The following is an 8,636-nucleotide window of genomic DNA, read 5'->3' as shown; positions in this document are numbered from 1 at the left end:
GACCTTCACTAAATGCCTCTACGCTAGCACATCACAGTTTTGCTGAAACCCCACTCTTCTTTCCAAATTGATCTCACCTAATACCAATCTCCAAGTGTTCATCCTTACCAGATCTTAAAAATAGCATGTTTTAGAAATCTATCCTCTTAGGGCTCTATTCCACGGTCTTCCTTGACAGCAAGAACTCTTAGTCTCCTCTACACTTGTGATCATTACCGTGACCATTTTCTTTACGCACTCCTGATTTTCTGTTGTTCACATCATGGTCCTGGTGTATTACCTTTCCTCTTATTACTCATGTATTTAGTTTGAATGTGCCTATAAGAAATCTGGCAGTAGATGTCAAATAGGTAGTTGAACAGATTGGTCAATTGGTCCCAGACTCAGTCTGAGCTGGACAAGTACTTCTAAGAATCATAAGAGAATAGACAATAGGTAGAGCCATTGCAGTAGAATGCATCACCAGGCAGAGAGTAGCCCTGAAGAGAAATATGCCTCAGAGAGACCCCCGGGGAAGCCTGACATTTAAAGTTCAGGTAGAGGAGATTCAGCCACCAAAGGAGCCCGATACGACATAGCCTTGGAAGTAGAAGGCATGTTGTGAGAATGAGAATGTCTGCAATTAGAAGTAGGGGAAGGTCATCTGACCAGTGCTAATGAGAAGTCAACCAAATAGTGTTTATTGGATTTAATGACATTGAAGTCTTAAGGGACATTATATGGGCACTTTTACTGGAGCTGGTATAGGAGCAGAAGCTCAAAGAGAGAGGTGAGGATCTCACACATCTATATGAGATGATGAATGTCAACGAGACTTACTGTGGTGGTCATTTCACAATATATACATCAGGTCACCTTAAACTTATGCAGTGCTGTATGCTAATTATATTTCAATAAAACTAGAAAAAATGCCAATGGGGTTTTGTTGAAGGAAGATAAATTGTTCACACATGCTTATCTCCACTCCTTACCAAAACCAACTAAAATGAAAATAAGGGGATTAAGATAGGTTATGTATTACAGTGATGAGAATGAGACTGTAACACACTTTTAAAAAAATTTTTATTTAAATTTTAGTTAGTTAACATAGAGTGCAATATTGGTTTCAGGAGTAGAATTCAGTGTATAACACTCTTTTAGAAGCCAGAAAGCAGATAGAGAGATGGTAAGTCACTTATGGAGCACATAAATTTAGAAACTAGGCTCTTATAGAGGGAGATACCAACATGGCTGAAGTTTCAGTACCCCAGAATGACTCAAGACCCTCCATAGAGCTTCAGATCTTAGAGACATCATGTACCACAGGAAGTAAATGGTAGACAGAGGAAGAGACGGATTTTGAAGATCTGTGTATAGAGCACCTGGGATTGCTGATCTACTGCCCAGTCAGCAAAGCCAGAAGCGTCGTTCCACACAGCAATCCAGAGGACTTTTTCTCTGAAGAAATTAAACCAAAAAGGCTCAGGACACCTGACACAACAGGAGGGGTGTGTGTGTGTGTGTGTGTGTGTGTGTGTGTTTGGATGTGTAGGTGGTGAAGTACAGGACCAAAAACAAAGGAATTAAGTGGAAGTTTACATACTGAAGAGTGGGCATCCCAGATGATATTCTTCACCTTGCCCGTTAAATGGCAGAAGCTAGAAACACTCTCCTGGAGGGCACTTAAAAGAGTTGTTGTATTCATTTGCTAGGACTGGGTGACAAAATACCACAGACTGGATGGCTTAAACAACTTAATTTTATCATCTCAGAGTTCTGGAGACTAGAAGTCCAAGATCAAAGTGTCAGCAGAGTTGGTTTCTTCAGAGGGCTGTGAAGGAAAATCTATTCAACACCTCTCTCCTAACTTTTAGTGTTTTGCCTATAATGTTTGGCATTCCTTCGCTTCTACTGCATGACCTCAATGTCTGCCTTAATCTTCACACAATATTCTCCATGTGTGGGTGTGTGCATGTGTGGGTGTGTGTCCAAATTTCCCCTTTTTATAAGGACACCAGTCACATTGGATTAGGGACCCACCCTACGCCAGCAAGACCTTATCTTAATTACATCTGTAACAACCCTATTTCCAATTAAATTCACATTGCAAAGAAATGAGGGTTAGGACTCCAACATATGAATTCTGGGGGACTACAATTCAACCCATAACAGATGTCAAACTTGAACTAACCCAATATATTTTGGAGTCCCCAAAGTTCAGATTGCCCTTCCCCCAAACAGTGATTCCATTAGGACATCAGCGCTCTGAAAATGAAGAGAGCAAACAACATGCTTTAGAAATCTCCATCATGAAAGGCAGATCAAAATAAACAGAGATGAAAGGATCATGGATGACACAGAGATAATTATGGAGAAAACAAAGTAATCATCAAAATGTTATAATTAATGTCCTTCGAGAGACAAGTTTTTGTGCACCTTAAACAAGAAAAAGGTAAAACTAAGAAAGAAGTAACCGGACCAAGAAATATCTCTTGGCTGCTAAAAATATAATAGCAAAATAAGTTAAAAAATTTTTTTGGAATGTAAGAAGAGGAGATTCCCCAGAAATCATAATGTTAGGGTCTCGAAGCAGAGGAGAGAGAGTATAATAACCACAGTAAGACTTCTGAGGCAATGGGGGGTAGGGAACGGCAATCCAGAGATAAATAGAGGGATTATTCTAATTGGAAGAACGGAGGAGTGTCGGAAAGAGTGGGGACACATACCTCCTTTTAGACTTGTTAGTGGGACATTGAGAGAATGTCTATAAAATGGTGTTTATATGTTTTCTGTGAAGGATGATGAACTAAGAGCAGATTCTGTACAATCAGATTGCCTGGGTCTTGAGTCCTGGCTCTGCCTCTTTCTTGCTGCGTGACCTTGGGAAGCTGCTGCTTCTTTTGTGCCTCAGTTTATTTCTCCATAAAATATTACTAATAGTACTAACCTCATATATAAAATGAGTTTTCGTAAGCAAAAAAACTTGGAACAATGCCCGGCATAGAAGCTTTCAAATATATATTAGCTGTCCAAGTGCAGGTATAGAAAAAAAAAAAAAAACACATGAAAATTGGATTCATTCCAAGTTGTACTGATGATGTTTGGTTTCCAGGTGGTCCTAGAGAAGGTCAAAGCAGCAAGGAAGTTTATTGACAAATGGTGGGAGTGAAAACCCAGACCATTTACACTGAACCAGGAGGGAAGTGAACACACAGCAGGGTGCTGTCGGTAGAGTGAAGGTTGAAGTACCATTGGGCTGGAGAATTAGTTGGGATTGATGAACAGGCAGAGGAATTAGATGAAAAGCCAAGTTGGAAGAACATAAGTTTGTGGTCAGAAGAGGGATGTTGGCCCTAGTGATATTGGGGGTAGTACTATTTGGGGTGCTGCCAAGGTCCATGTGACTGAAGACAAGTGATAGAGAAGGAATCTGGACGTGAAGCATTACTTTAGTTAAAACTCTCCAAGTAACTCAAGAAAATAATAAAGAACACTTATTGGATATATTTATATAGGGCTAGTTCATGGAACAAATCCAAGGGCAGTCTGGCACTAAGCCATGTTATAAAAGAAAGTATAAAACATTAATAATTCAAGTGATATGCTGTATCTTTTTTGCTTCTGCTCTATGTATCTGCTTCAATATTCTCCCTCTGCACACCGGATTTCACTGCTTGGCATGTACATGAACAAAGGAGGCCACTTCTCAGGGCCAGAGTTTAAACATTTTCTCTGTTCAACCGAGCAGCCCAATTCTAAATTCTTAGGAGGGAGATGATTGGCATAGCTGCAGTTAAGTATCTCTGCTCATCTAATTAACTGTGTCTCAGGAATGTGTTACATACTGCTAACATGATTTGCAGGACTCATATCCCTGCACACAAGGGTCCGTTCCCAGAGAAAGGAGATCTGGATAAGAGTAGGAGATGTCTGCAGAGATACCTATTGAAGGCCTTCAGGAAACTGAGATACCAGCATGCTGGAGGGGGTACCCAATCTTACCCGGGATGATGGCAGGTGTTGAAGGAGAGAGACAGTGAGCTAGGTGTTTAATTTGTCTCCAAATGTGTGCGATTCTGCAGGATAGTACTGTGAAAGTTAACACAACATGAGCTCTCATTCATTCACTCGTTTTCGTAAATAAGTATTTATTTAGTATCTAACAAGGACTAAACATTGCCTCAGTCACTGAAGACAGAAGACCAGTAATGCAAACTAGTGAAGACTGACGGCTTAATTGTATGGCCTCAAGCAAACCATCTTTTTGGGGGGGACACCTGGGTGGCTCAGTTAAGTGTCTGCCTTCAGCTCAAGTCACGATCCCAGGACCCTGGGATTGAGCCCCGCATCTGGCTCCCTGCTCGGTGTGGAGTCTGCATCTCCCTCTGCTCCTTCCTACCCCCGCCCCCCACTCGTGCTCACTCTCTTTCTCTCTCTCCCAATGGATAAATAAAATCTTTAAAAAAAAAGAAGCCATTTTTTTTTTTTTTTCTGAGACTGCTTTCCCTTTTGAAATATAAAGCAAACAATTCCTATCTCTGACTTTTAACAATTAAAGGCTACCCCAGAGGTCTGGGTACTTAGCATAAAAGCGGATGCAGAAAGAGATCCTAAAATAGCCACATGTTAATGTATCAGTGAGTCAAACTGCTTGCGTGTGGCAGGCCAGTGAAAGAGCCATGGAAAGTTACCATTGGTCTGTGTACAGCGGATCTCTGGGGCACAGAGGTGAGAGAGACTTGGGGAGGAGGGACATGGAAAGCTTCCAGCAGGTTCTATGCCTGAGCAGAGTTTTGAGTGAGCTTCCTAAAGGGAGAGAAAGAACTTTCGAAGGTACAGAGTCCGGGGACCCTATGCCTCCGTCACAGAACTCCAGGTGGTGGAGTAGGACTTCAGGAACAGGCGTGTTTTGTTGTTGTCGGCGCTGGAAGGGCGAGAGAAGAGGCTGGGCTACAGTGATGAGTGTTAACAGACGGTCGGCAGCTGGTGTTTAATCTTATCATTTAAAATTAGGGCTACGTGAGGGTCTTTGGCACAGAGCCAGTAGAAGCCCAATTATTAGACACAGGCTGGACAAGGCGAGGTGGGTATGTAACAAGTTGCCTTGTTACCTATCCAGTGCATCAGATCACGATGACCTAGGAACCAGAGTGCTTGCTGCTGAACCTGGAGAGCTGAGCTTCTACGAGCTCCAGCCTGTAGATGTGGCATATACTTCCCCAGGGCTACTGATGAAATACACCTACAAAATGGGTTGGGTGGCCCAATAATCCTAGTATGTGGGGGGGGGGGTGAGGGCCTTAGGCCAGTAATAGGTGGGAACTAAATCTAACACGTCCATTCTACCTGCAGCCGTCTTTTTTTTTAAACGATTTATTTTATTTATTAGAGAGAGAGAGAGCACGTGAGCAGGGGGAGGAGCAGAGGGAGAGGGAGACTCTTAAGCAGGCTCCACATCTTGATCTCATGACCCCAAGATCATGACCTGAGCCAAAAATCAGGAGTGAGGCACTCAACCGGCTGAACCACCCAGGCACCCCTGCAACCATCCCTTTGACAAGGAGGCTGTGCGCAGGGCATGAAGGCAGAGGCACTGTGTGGGCCCTGGCTGGCTCCGCATTAGGGAGTAAAGTGGAGGCGAAGACAGTGGCAGGGGGCACCGCGCGTCTTCCTAATGAAGCAGCCTCAAACCGTGAAAGCAGAGAGCCTGGGACAGTTGCTACGCCATGAATTTTTGCTGAATGAATATTATATCTCATTCAAAGTCTTCCAGGAATAGCAGAGGAAAATATAGGAAAAATTTTCAAGAGTTTTCTTCCATAAGAGGAGTTTCTTAATGACCGAAATTCAGGCACATGAGAGGTTTTACTACAGAAACCGGAAGACAGGTGAACCTTATTTTAAGCAATAAATGTGATGGGGGAAAGATATTTTAGCCCAGTTAAGGTGCACGATGCAAGAGCTAATTTACAGGAAACCCGAATCCTTTCAGTGATATTTTTCATAAGCCACTCCTTAATTCATTTGTCTCTCTAGCTTGAGGTGACATCTTACAGCTACAAAAACTGTAGATATGGTAAGATATACTGTCTTCAGAGCTTTGAGAGATAAAGATTGATGATTTTTTTTCCTCTTTCCTTTTCTGGGATTCTCTTTCTCCCCTGTACCTCTGGAAATTTGGCCTAAACTCAGAATCAGGCCTTTTCTTTTATGTTCTTTACCTGATTGCACTCAGTCAGGTCACATACTACAGAAACCTTTAAAGAGAAAAAAGTTCCATTTTCTGATTGTCTGGGGACACTTACGATTTAATCTTAAAAGTGCTGATTACTAGTTCCTTGATTTCTCTCTGGGGCCCTAAAAAGACCTAATATAGAGAGATGTTTGGAGTTTTTTTTTATATTTTGGAGCTTTTGAAGGTGCACTTGAATTTGAACGTGATGATTAGCAACTTTTAAACGATCTTTCTCCTAAGTTCTTATTTACCAAGTCCAGTTTAGTTTTGTCCTCCGTAGGACTGTGATTTAGGGGAAATCTCTTTTCATTCTTTCATATACCAAAGCCATTTTAAAAGAAGCAACCTAAAATATTCCTTTTCTTTTTTTTTTTTCTTCTTTTCATTTTTGTTTCATGCTGCATGGTTACATCTTCTTCCTCTCTTCCTTTTCTTCCTTTTATGGCCCTGGCTCCCCCCAGATCATATCTGGAACAAGATTATTATATCGAGTGATCTCCTTTTATGAGGCCTTCTTGCCAGCAGCTTCAGTGGAACTCGGGCGTGCAAAGCTGTGATTTACCACCACTCAGCACTGGGTGATTTAATATATTCACACATCTGGAAAAGCAAGGCTATTAGATAAATGGGAAAATACCTGGGAATGAAAATGCTTGGTTCACTCACTAACACTGCTCAAGTGTGAAGCTGGCTGCTTAAGTAAATGAATGGAGCTTGCTTATTGAAATGAACAGTTTTGGGAATTCAGGCAGGATGTCATTGTACTTGCTGCTGTGTTTGAACACTGTATAAAACACCTTCTCCTGCTTGGAGAGAACTGACTGCTTGTTCTTAATAGGAGAGCTCCGTGTACAGAACTGAGGTAAGGAAATGGTAAGTGCGGGGGAGGAGTCATGCGAAGAAATGAACTTTGCTCTTCAGGAATTCTGAGGCAGCAAAGCAGGAAATGACAGGTTCGAATAGAAAGACATATGTCTTAACACACAAATATTTGGTTTATTTTTTTTCCTGAAAACTCATCCACTGAGAGCGTTCACTTGTTTCAATAAAATATTCTTGGTTATAAGACAATCACTTACGGTTTGGTTCTTCCACCTGAGGTGATCGGCAGAGTGTGGTCTCCAATGTCAGTGACATCTGACTCCCTGAGAAGAATTCTACATGTGGCCCTGGGTAATGAACACCTTCCTTTCCTGTGGAGATCCTGGACCGTTCCAGGGAACTGGAGAGCTCTTTTGCAGTGTATTTTGAATCAGAACTTAAGAGTTGTTTTGTAACAGTGGTTTCAGAATTGCCTCTTGTGTCCCACAGTAACTGTCTCCGCTTTCCTGTACCACTCTGGCCCCATGTAGTTGGTCCATATATCAACTGCATCAGTCACTGGGGGGGTGCCTTGGAATGTGTATTTCTGGGTACTACTCCAGACCTGTATGTTGGAATTACTGGGAATTGGAGACCAGGAACCCACGTGATTACAAGCACCCTAGAAGGCTTTGATGTACAGTAACATCTCGACCACCAAATAAAGAGATGAAGGAAAAGAGCACACATTTCATGAGCGCCTCTGTCTTGTCACTTTTCCATGTGCGTTTGCATATGAGCATTTTAGCCCCTGTGCCTGATAGAAGCCAGTCATTATTATTTCACAGGAGAAAATGTGGTTCAGCTCTCTCTTTTCCAAGATCACAAAGCCAGGAAGTACAATAGCTTACTGCAAAACCAGGTTTATCGAGCCTTGCTTCGAAGCCTGTGTTCTGTTCTTTCTCTTAAAGCCTTGACCTCTCTTCATCATCGAGGTTGAGTTATGTCCCTGGAACTTTCCCAGGCTGCGCTGCCATGTAGCTCTCTGCAATGAGGATAAATAGACGCTCCTCTTCCCTGGTCTACTTCTAAGCCCCAGCATTTCCTTTCGCGGCATTGCCAGGTGTCTCTTCGAGCTCTGTTAGAGATGGTTCAGACTAACGACGGACTCAGGATGATTCTACAACAGTGACTCACGTGTACGTTGCTCTGCCAACCCATCCGTGTGATTGCTTAGCAAATACTGCAACACTACGCTGACCTGTTGACTCCCAGTGTGTTTCAGTTCATAAGATTCGATTCTCCAATTTCAGGTTTCAGGTGGGTAAACCCTGTGATAACCAGCATTAGTCTCCATGTTCAATCTGCTTTACAGACTCGGGCACTGTCTTTTGACAAAATGATTTTCATTCATACAGGGTACTCACACATCAAGTTACGGCTGATTAAATGTGACATTTGAGGTCTGGCGTGTAAAATGTTGGATATCAACCTTTTGGTTAGAACATCATTCCCCTTTATGAAAATATTTGGGGAATTAGACTTCAATGGTATTATTTTGACTTCTAGTGTTATTCTGAGTGTTATTCTCACGCTGAAATGTTATTAGCAAGAAGGTGGA

The sequence above is a fragment of the Halichoerus grypus genome, chromosome 6 (genome assembly GCF_964656455.1).
Source record: "Halichoerus grypus chromosome 6, mHalGry1.hap1.1, whole genome shotgun sequence".
Classification (NCBI taxonomy): Eukaryota; Metazoa; Chordata; class Mammalia; order Carnivora; family Phocidae; genus Halichoerus; species Halichoerus grypus.
The sequence above is the reverse complement of the archived record's forward strand: the minus strand, read 5'-3'. Positions refer to the sequence as shown.